Source organism: Sinocyclocheilus rhinocerous, unplaced genomic scaffold (assembly GCF_001515625.1).
Source record: "Sinocyclocheilus rhinocerous isolate Xijiao unplaced genomic scaffold, SAMN03320098_v1.1 scaffold1933, whole genome shotgun sequence".
In the NCBI taxonomy this organism is placed as follows: Eukaryota; Metazoa; Chordata; class Actinopteri; order Cypriniformes; family Cyprinidae; genus Sinocyclocheilus; species Sinocyclocheilus rhinocerous.
The window spans coordinates 227,086-237,023 of record NW_015665830.1 but is presented as its reverse complement, the minus strand read 5'-3'; the positions used below and the strand labels follow the sequence as shown (position 1 = coordinate 237,023).

General features: G+C 39.7%; 1 long non-coding RNA gene across 1 annotated transcript in view; it reads right to left on the bottom strand.

Annotated features, from left to right (window-relative positions):
* LOC107731585 (uncharacterized) overlaps positions 1-7,440 on the bottom strand; it is a 14,821-nt gene extending 7,381 nt beyond the window's left edge. The window contains exons 1-2 of the long non-coding RNA XR_001638784.1: positions 7,428-7,440; positions 895-897 (exon numbers count right to left, since the gene is read on the bottom strand). This is a non-coding gene — a long non-coding RNA (uncharacterized LOC107731585). The remainder of the gene's footprint in view (positions 1-894; positions 898-7,427) is intronic.
* Positions 7,441-9,938: the final 2,498 nt, after the last annotated feature.

The window sequence follows — 9,938 nt, the reverse complement described above, 5'->3', positions numbered from 1 at the left end:
ATTTGGGAGCAGACATCCTGTCGAGGCAGGGGCCGAGGCCCGGGGAATGGATGCTTCACCCCAGGGTGGTGAAGCAGATATGGAGAGTGTTTGGCCAGGCTCAGGTGGACCTGTTTGTGACTCAGAAGACATCGCACTGTCCCCTCTGGTTCTCTCTGACTCATTCAGCTCCTCTCGGTCTGGACGTTATGGTACAGACTTGGCCAAGGCTTCGTCTGTACGCTTTTCCCCCGATCGCTCTGCTCCCGGGAGTTCTGGAGAGAGTTCGCCGGGACAGGGTCTGTCAACTGCTAGTCGCCCTGTTCTGGCTGGGCTGAGTATAGTTCTCGGACCTGGTGTCCCTTCTCGACGGCTCTCCATGGGAGAAACCCATCAGGAGGAACCTTCTCTCTCTTGCGGGCGGCACCATAGTTCACCCCCGCCCGGAGCTGTGGAAGTTGTGAGTGTGGCCCCTGAGGGGGCACAACTCACAACTTCCGGTCTCTCAACCGAGGTCCAGAACCTCCAATCCAGAGCTCCCTCAATGAGGAAACTGTATACCTTGAAGTGGAAACTTTTCACTTGGTGCGGAGACCGCCAGCTTGACCTAGTTAACTGCCCAGTTGGAACAGTGCTGGAGTTCCTGCAGGCCCGATTCTCCACAGGGTTGACCCACGCCATTGCGGCCTACCACGCCCCTCTCGGTGGCCAGTCGGTGGGCAGACACCCCCTAGTTACACATTTCCTCCACGGTGCGTTGAGGCTGAGGCCTTTGGTACCAATCTCGCATACCCCCGTGGGGCCTGGCTGTGGTGCTACAGGCTCTCTGTAAACCTCCTTTCGAGCCTATAGAGGAGCTAGGAACTAGCGCTGGACGCATACGTCCACAGAGCTGCCCTGTGGAGAAGGGCGGACCAACTGCTAGTGTGCTATGGTCCTCACAAGAGAGGTCTTTCTGTTACTAGAAAGACCCTCAGCCGGTGGATAGTGGATGCCATTTGTCTTTCCTATGAGTCCTCTGATCTCCCCTCGCCCTTGGGGGTCAAGGCTCCCTCTACCAGAAGTGTGGCGTAGAGGTCTGCATTCCCGTGGCTCTCCCACAGGAACTGCAGGGCCCGACCAGATTTTTTGAATAAAACACGGTATCGGTCGGTAACTCTGGTGTAATTTGAACGGGAGCGGGCGGTCTAACAATATCCCGTTCCCGACGTCCATTCAGAACAGCATATCTGCGCTTTATTCTTATTGACCACCGGTAGCCTGCACTCGGACTGTTATGCACGTGCTTTCTGCATCACGCGTTTTATTTGCGGGGTCTGTGCGCAGCATGTGCATAACAATGTTTAGAGCAGGCTGTACCTGTGGTAAATATACGGCCCTCAGACAGAACAGGCAGGTTGTCGATGAGTGACAGAGCAGAATAAGGATGGAGCAAAGTGTGGATGCGCTGTTCTTGTAGGACGTTCAACTAGGTTTTGTTTATATTTTGCTTAGCCTATAATTTTAAATGACAGATGTCGTATTTATTCATTTTTCTCTGCGACTCTTTTCCTACTGTTAACAGAAAAAATGTCAAACGAATTTAGTATTTTGACAAGACGAATAAAAATAGCTAGTAGGCTATTTTTGTTCAACCTATATTTGTATTTTTTTTTCTCTGTGACACTTTTTCCTATTCACTGTAAACTCTAATTAGTTGGGCTTACTTAAAAAAAGCATGCAATCCGATTGCCTTGAAAAAACGAAGTAACGTGAAATAGGAATAGTATGTTGTATTGACAAATGCTTAGTTAGTATAGTTTACTTACACGAGAGTTCTAGTAACTAAAAAAGAACTGTAGGGGGTATTTAATCCTTTCATTTAGGTTTACTAATGACTTAGTATAGCTACTCACTGACTCCCAGAGTGCATTGCGGCATGAATAAATTATGCAGTTGCTTTGTTTTACAGTTGTTGATTTTATTTGCCAATTTTATTTGCTGTCTTGTGTCAGTAGTAGCACAACAAAAAGAGCAAATAAAATGGTTATTGTTACAATTAGTGAAAATAAATTAAATTGAATTGTTACCATTGTTGTGATTCCCGTGCTGAATGTTTAAGTCTGGGTGTGAGTTTAACATATTACCACACATTATTTAAGGATTATATAAACCCAATTAAAAGCATCTCAATGTATTTATGAAATCTGAAAAAGTTCATTAATAAACACAAAAAAAATATATACACTATTGCTTTAATTAGAACATAGATCACCTGCTAAAAGCAACCTATTTATTACTTTTCTTCCCTTGACAATATCATGCATATTCATTACCGTGATATATCGCATTACCGAATACCGGCACAAGTCTAGTCATTGGTTCTTTTGTGGCTACTTGAATATTTTAAGTACGTGTCACTCAAAACAGTAAGTAAATAATTTTATTTGCCTCGAAAGTAGCTGTAACTTAATAAAACCTAGTAAGTATAACAACTAAGTAAAGATAACTAATTAAATCTAAGTAAGGCAAACTATTGGATTTTACAGTGTTGTGTTGTAAATGTTAAACGGATTGTATCCTGACAAGATGAATAAAAATAAGAAACACAATTTTTATACAACATTTTTATTTCCTCTGACACTTTTTTTCCTATACTGCATTGCATAAAATATTAAACTAATTTCGTGTTTTAAGATAATTCATATAAATTCAAGTCAAAGTCAATAAATCCAAGACTCTTGACAAGACAAATAAAATAACATGCAATTTTGTGCAGACTACACTTTTATTTGTTAGCCTATCTCTCTTTTTTTCAGTAGCGGAAATTTAAATGTGAGATTCTGGAAACGAGATCTAAATTTAGCGGGAATGATCGGGTCGGGAAGAAAATTATTCTAAGCGGACAGCGAGTGAACAAAGAGTGAATATATAGCAGGAGCGGGTGGGTACGGAATAAAACCTTGCGGGAGCGGGACTAAAAAAATAGTCCCGCGCAGACCTCTAGTGTGGCGGCCTCCAAGGCCTTTCTGGCAGGTGTTTCTATGCAGGACATCTGCAACGCTGCGCCTATCGTTCATCAGGTTCTATGGCCTCGATATGCGAGCCACTCCGGCCTCTTCTGTTCTCTCGCCCTAGCTGTGCTCTTTCACACTAGGCAGGGATTTGTAAGTCTTGCGGCGTGGGCACACTTGTTCCCATAGCATTTCGACGCAGCTCGAGTTCCTGAAGGGGAACGTCTCTAGGTTATGCATGTTACCCTGCTTCCCCGAAGGAACGAGATGCTGCGTCTCAGTGCCATACTTCCGGCATCCCTGTGAGCGCTTGCTTCATTCCCAAGAAGCTGCCGCTGTATCCACCGCACGTGCTTTTAAGCTTCCTGGTCGCTACGTCACCCCGAAACTTTTCAATGCCAGGGAAATAGTCCTATCTAGGAAAGCATTAATCTCTTCAACCGTACATAGGTCTTTATCAGCCTCTCCTAGTACATCTGACCACTGCTCACTATCTTTCATACCATCATCAGTAAACTGTGACAGATCTAGCTCAGATTCTAGCTCATCAGCAATGTTCTCCTCTGATCCTCCTGCCTGAGCTTCATCATTCATCCCCACTGAACCTCCTGTCTTTTCCCCATCATTCTTCTCAATCACTTCTTCAGCAGCAGTCTGAAAAACCACCTTATCAGTACCAGCAGTGACATTCACATATCCAGCATTGACACAATTGTCACTCACCTCCTCTTGTCCTTTCGCCTCTGTTACTCCTTCATCTTGCACCTTGCTTCTCTGCTCTGCTGCTTCATAATTTCTGTGATGCTCAACAGTAACTCCAGTATGAACTCGAGATGCGGACACGCAAAACGTTTGTGGCCCAAATCGCCACACTCAAAACACTTTAAACTCTCAGTGCTCGCATAAATCATGTACTAGTTTTCTCCTTGATTCACATGGAAGGAAACTTCCAGAGTCCGCGTGGGTGAAGTGAGAAACATATAGACTTGACGTCTAAAAAAAGAGTACATGTTTAAGTGCCGTATTTTTACACTTGAGGGGAATCATTTTTACAGGGCTGGCTATCTTACCAAACCTTTGCAATTCTTTTGTAATCGCCTCATTCGACACAAACGACGGAACATTAGATATCATTATTTTTGTTGCTGGAGTGGATAACAGAGTAACAGCAACAAACATTTCTTTAACCCATATCCCACTGAGAATCAACTGATTTATCAGCAATTCCGACTTTAAAAACACCACAATTGCTTTGTTCATATGTGATGCAGACACTATATTATCAAAACCAACCTGCTCTCCGACAACTAGGAGCAGATCTTCCACAATCACTCCAGGATCAGTCACACCTGCAGCCATGCCGTAGAGACAGGGCTAGTGACCCGGGAGCAGACTCCATACTGGCGTTTGGCACCCTAACGCACACGGTTAACAAACCGCCATTTCTCCCTTCTTTATCCTCCAAAATAAGAAAGAAAAAAACGAGAGAGAAAAAACAAAGAAAAAAAATAGGAAAAAAGAACAAAGTAGAGCGAAAACAAACACACTCGCTCCCAGGACGTGCTCAGCTCATCCACACACTCCCAGCATCCACCAGAGAGAGAGAGAGAGTGAGAGAGCACTTTCAACAGCATGCTGAAACACAGATAAGGACAGAATTTACTATAGATTTCACATTCTATAAAGTTCTTATAATGCTTATGGCATTAATGTTTATGGCAGATTTGTGCTATATTTTCATCTACATTATCAAGTGATTCTTGAAATCGCCTGCATGTTTTCGAAGCCATACGAAGTAACAATTTTAATTGAAGTATGCCTACTGTTGAACAAATATGATGAATAAAAGCACTCCTGCATTATTATAACATCAGTATTTTAAAAAAAGAAACATCTAAAAGCAATACGACAATCTCAAATAACATTTGAGCATGAAACACTGGTAATATACAGTGCATTCAGCATGTTAATAAATGTTAATATCCCAACACATCCTATATTAGATTATTCAGATATGTATGTAGCTAACCCAGACATCACTACGTGACTTCGAAGCCATGCTTCTCTCTCTTCTCACGTGTTTGGACCGCACGCAGGGTGCCGCCCAAAGTGCTGCTATAACAAATTAGAACATTTTTTTTTCCATGATCATCATTTTCATGATCGATCGTCGCTGTCACGGCCGAGTACTCGAGTACTCAATCGCTGTTGCACATCCTTACTACATGTCTTGGGTCGCTAGTGACCCTATACACTGTTTTACTAAAAAATTTTCAGAAAACAGACATTCTTTTATTGTTTAGTACTTTTCTCATGTTATATTGTTTATGATGAGTAGATTGAGGAATACTAAGAAAGTTGAAGTCTAACATTAAAAAATGAAGGAGGGAGAGGGTAGTAAATTACATCCTGGGTTATTTAAGGGTAAAATAATTAACAAATTAACAAAACAAAAGGAGCAACAAAAGACTGTTTTGTTTCATTTTTATAGCTGCACCACAAGTTTAAGTTAAATATATTTCTGTTGCAGTTTCTTCAAGTTAACCCAAAGTTTTATTTTGACGAGTTGCTGTGAAGACCAAGTTTTTTTTGTAGCATGTATGATATGACGATTGTTTTTTCTCAAAAGAAATTGTAAAATGCTGATGAAGTGACTCTCAGAGCAGTTCAAGAGATTATGTTTATGTGTTTATGTACTCATATATTGAGGCTGAAAACACCACAAATATTGCTTGTGCTTCAGCATGTGTGTAGTAAATGAAACCACATGTCTGTGCCATGCATTCACACAGAGACACGCAGAACATGCAGGATTCATATTTAAATAGTATTTTTGTGGTTCAAACTTAAAATTGGTGATATGACCACACATAATTGAATACTTAACCATTTTACTAACCCTGTGATGGCGAGGGGCCCATGGAATACTTGGTAACTACATTTAGGTTCAAAAAACTGTTTATGAAAATTGTAGGCATTGTTTATGAAAATTGGCCACTGAAGTTTTTATGAAACTGTATTTCTCTGCCAAATTTATAAGTGGGATATTGAATTATTTATAAGTAGGATGTTGAGTACTATTAGACAATTTCTGTAAGGTCAGTTGCAATCTTTTTTTAATTCTGCAATTTGTTCTGAAAATGTTAAATAATTTAAAAAACTGTATCTTTTTATAAAACTTTTAAGTCATCCATCCATCCATTCTATTATCCAAACCTACATGTCTTATTAGGGTAATGGGGAGCTGTATCCTAACCCAGCATCTTGAGCCACAGGTGAGGAAACTCCCTGGATGAATGGGCAGTCCATCACAAGGCTCACACATAGATTTTAAGAAGTCATTTTTATTGAATTTCTCTTCCTTTGATATAGCATGAGATGAAAATGTTCAGTTTTTCTTAAGCAAAATCAGTGGTACAGGTTTACTGTACTCCATGTGGCTCAAATTATTCCTTACTGGAGGAAAGTTGAGCCAAGGGACCACTTTTTTTTTTTTTTTTGGAAAGCCATATTTTGAAAGTAGTTTATTTTAGACCCAAAGTGATTATTCACAAGGATGCACCACATCCTGAAATGTATGTACACATTTAAGTTGGACCCATTACTGTCATGTGCTCGCTTTAAACATGGCATAAGTAAAAACCACTCTCCCTTAATAGCTTCTAACTTACACACCCCTCAAACGTTGAAGATACTCCAAACTCTTCGTCAACACTGGTATTGCAGTCAGTCATGACCATCGAGAGAAGTTTATTTGGATATTCATGCAAGAGAGAGAATCAAAGATTTTAGTGAAATAGTTGATGAAGAAAGTTATTATACAGAAAGACTAGTGTTTACAGTTTAAAATATTGGCTGACATTTTCACTGTTCAGTGTAACAACTACGTTTCCTCTCATGAACAAAAATCTCTCAATGCAGTGTGGACATATTTTTCTTTTTCTTAATACAAGTTCATATGTTTGCATAAACTTGTGCATATATTGTCATGGTGTAATACTGTTTTATTTAGTTTTAAAAGTTCTTCTCGTGATATTGTTTTATTTTCTTTAGATATAGTGTAAATCATTGCTTAATTTGTACATGAACAATTGCAAAATGGAAAACAATGATTTGGCAATGTTTTCATGAAATAATTATACAAATTACAGTAGCTTTTCTGGACACACAATGACATCTCTAAAGAGACATCTCTCAGTCAATAGAGGAGGTGTATTAGCCTAAAAAACATCATAGTATCAAGTTTACTTATTCACAGAAAGTGCGACCTCACCTTGACATTGTAAATAAAATCATGATGAGTGTAAATAGCTTGGATTTTTGACTCTTGTGCAAGCGTGAGCAAAGCATGGTTGGCGCAGAGTAGGGGAGTTGCAGACAGGTGATTGGAGGTTTTAGCTGCTTTCTTTCAAAGCAGATATCTAACAGATGACTCATTTGCAAGATTTCAGTCACAATGCAAATGATACTGCAGTCAATCTTCTGCTGCTGCCTGCTGGCCACCATTGCACCCGGTGTTGATGGTGCAAAACATGAGCTGGAAAGAAGGTAAGCTGTGTTGATTTAGACCTAGAGATGGCCTCTATAGCCCTGAATATCAGCGGAGATCAGGACAACTAGATGAGCCTCAGAGACAGATCCCCAGTGAAGACCTTGTCTCCTAGACAGCCATTGGGACAAGACCACTGGAACCAAATGAGTCCTCTGCACAGTCTGACTTTGCTGCAGCATGAAACAACCTGCTGGTTCATCTGGCCAGAGGAGAACTGGCCCCCCAACTGTGCCTGGTTTCTCCCAAGGTTTTTTATTCATTCTGTCACCGATAGAGTTTTGGTTCCTTGCTGCTGTCGCCTCTGGCTTGCTTAGTTGGGGACACTTAATTTCCAGCGATATCGTCGACTTGATTGCACAGATGCTATTAAATTGAACCGAGCTGGGTGATGACATCACTGAATTCAATGATGAACTGCCTTTAACTGAAAACTGAGTGTCCTTTTGCATTATTGACACACTATTTTCCTGTTTATTATTGTAAAGCTGCTTTGACACAATCTGTATTGTTAAAAGCGCTATATAAATAAAGGGGACTTGACTTGACTTCAGGTCTTTACTCATGTTTGAAATTGGTTGAAAAGTTTCTAAAGAACACGTTTTCTCTTCTTGACACTTAGTGTCCGGTTGCAGAGATCAAAAAGGGATTTGAGCCTTGCTGCACTAACAACTTTAGACAACAGCCAGTTTGTCAGACCGGACGATGTCAAAGACAACTTAAGGCCACATCCCAGGTAAGAATTGTGTCATTAAATTATGTAATTGTTTTCTCCAAGTTAAGTGTTGTTTCGCATGATGAAGCTGAAGTACAAACTTGTCAAGCAAGGCACATTAAACTAAGGTTGTAAGCCTAAAGCAATTGTTCAGGAACTCAGGGAAGGCATTAATGTCCTCCTCCCTCGTCTGCCTATGCAGCACTGACATCAGCATCAGGACAAAACGCTCCCAGAACTCGATCAACCAGTTCAAGAGAGCGGGCTGCTTGCTTGGCAACTGCATGGTGCATGATCTGGCACACCGTTTCCATGGCCTCATCAAGCTCAAGATCGAAAATGCCCACTGAGAAGATCAATCCCTTCATGTACGGCCGGCTGCGAAGGTCTATTCCAGAGAAAGTGTTTCTGATCCCTACCAGAAGGTGGCACCAGGAAAGCTATCCTGGGCCCTAAAAAAGCCAGACATTGCTGAAACATTTACATTTGTTAATTTAGCAAATGGCTAAAGTAAAAGAAGAAGATGTAGGTATGATACAGTAAATGACCATTAAATAGTTTGTTTTGCTTGAGAAAAGCTGACAATTTTAATATAAAGAGAGCTATAAACATGGGTCCTGTGATTCCTATCTGCATCCCCGTCATAGCATGTCCTTAGCGTTATTATCTCATGCTCATCTCATGGAAATGTGTGATTTGCACTGAAGCTTGCATCTCACTGTGTTCTCACAGTGGTCTTACAAGCTCAAACAAGCAATAAGACATGTCAGCAAATATACATATACAGTGCAAAGCATAAATGAGTACACCCCCTCTGAGACTTAACAAATTCAGCAATTACTCTTTATTTAGAAAACATGTTAGGGCTCTTTAGAGATATAATGTTCCAGCAAGTCTGCTTCATCAATTACAAAAGAAGCATGTCAAAATGATTTAGGAAAACAAGATTTTTTTAACAAAGTGATAAAATGTTGTGTTGCAAAAAATGAGTACACCGTCCTGATTTGAAGGGAATTTGAGTGACTTTTTAATTAGGTACTGATGGAGTTAAGGACACCCTGTTTTATAAAAACCCACTGTTTTCAACATCATTGTCCTTCACTGTAAAAACTCCAATTAATAAGATGTTGGAAGGGCAAAAATATTTTAGTTGAACTAATTTTCTTGCTTGGGTTTATTTGAGAAGACATATTATATTAATTCTGAAAAAATATATTTTAAAAAACGTTAAATGAAGGGTTATTTTCAAATCCAGTCAACGTTCAGAATGCTAATGTTGACTGAACTAATAAACACAAATCCAGTCAATATTTGAAAAAAGTATCAAGGCCATATATGCTAAACACATACAATATTTTATTACATAGAAAATAACATAATTGTGGTTTGTGCTTTCAAAATGAGTAGATATTTGATATTATATAAAAACAGCATTTATTAAATAAGATGTATTTTGGATGGTCAATTTATCATAGTTTACACAACTATACATAACCTTTATTTATGTATTTATTTATTTGGTCACACTTTATTTTAAGGTCCAATTCTCGCTATTAACAAACCATTAACAACGACTTTTGCCTTAATAAACTCCTAATTTGCTGCTTATTAACGGTTAGTAAGATAGATGTTAAATTTAGGTATTGGGTAGGATTAGGGATATAGAATATGGTCATGCAGAATATGTGCTTTATAAATACTA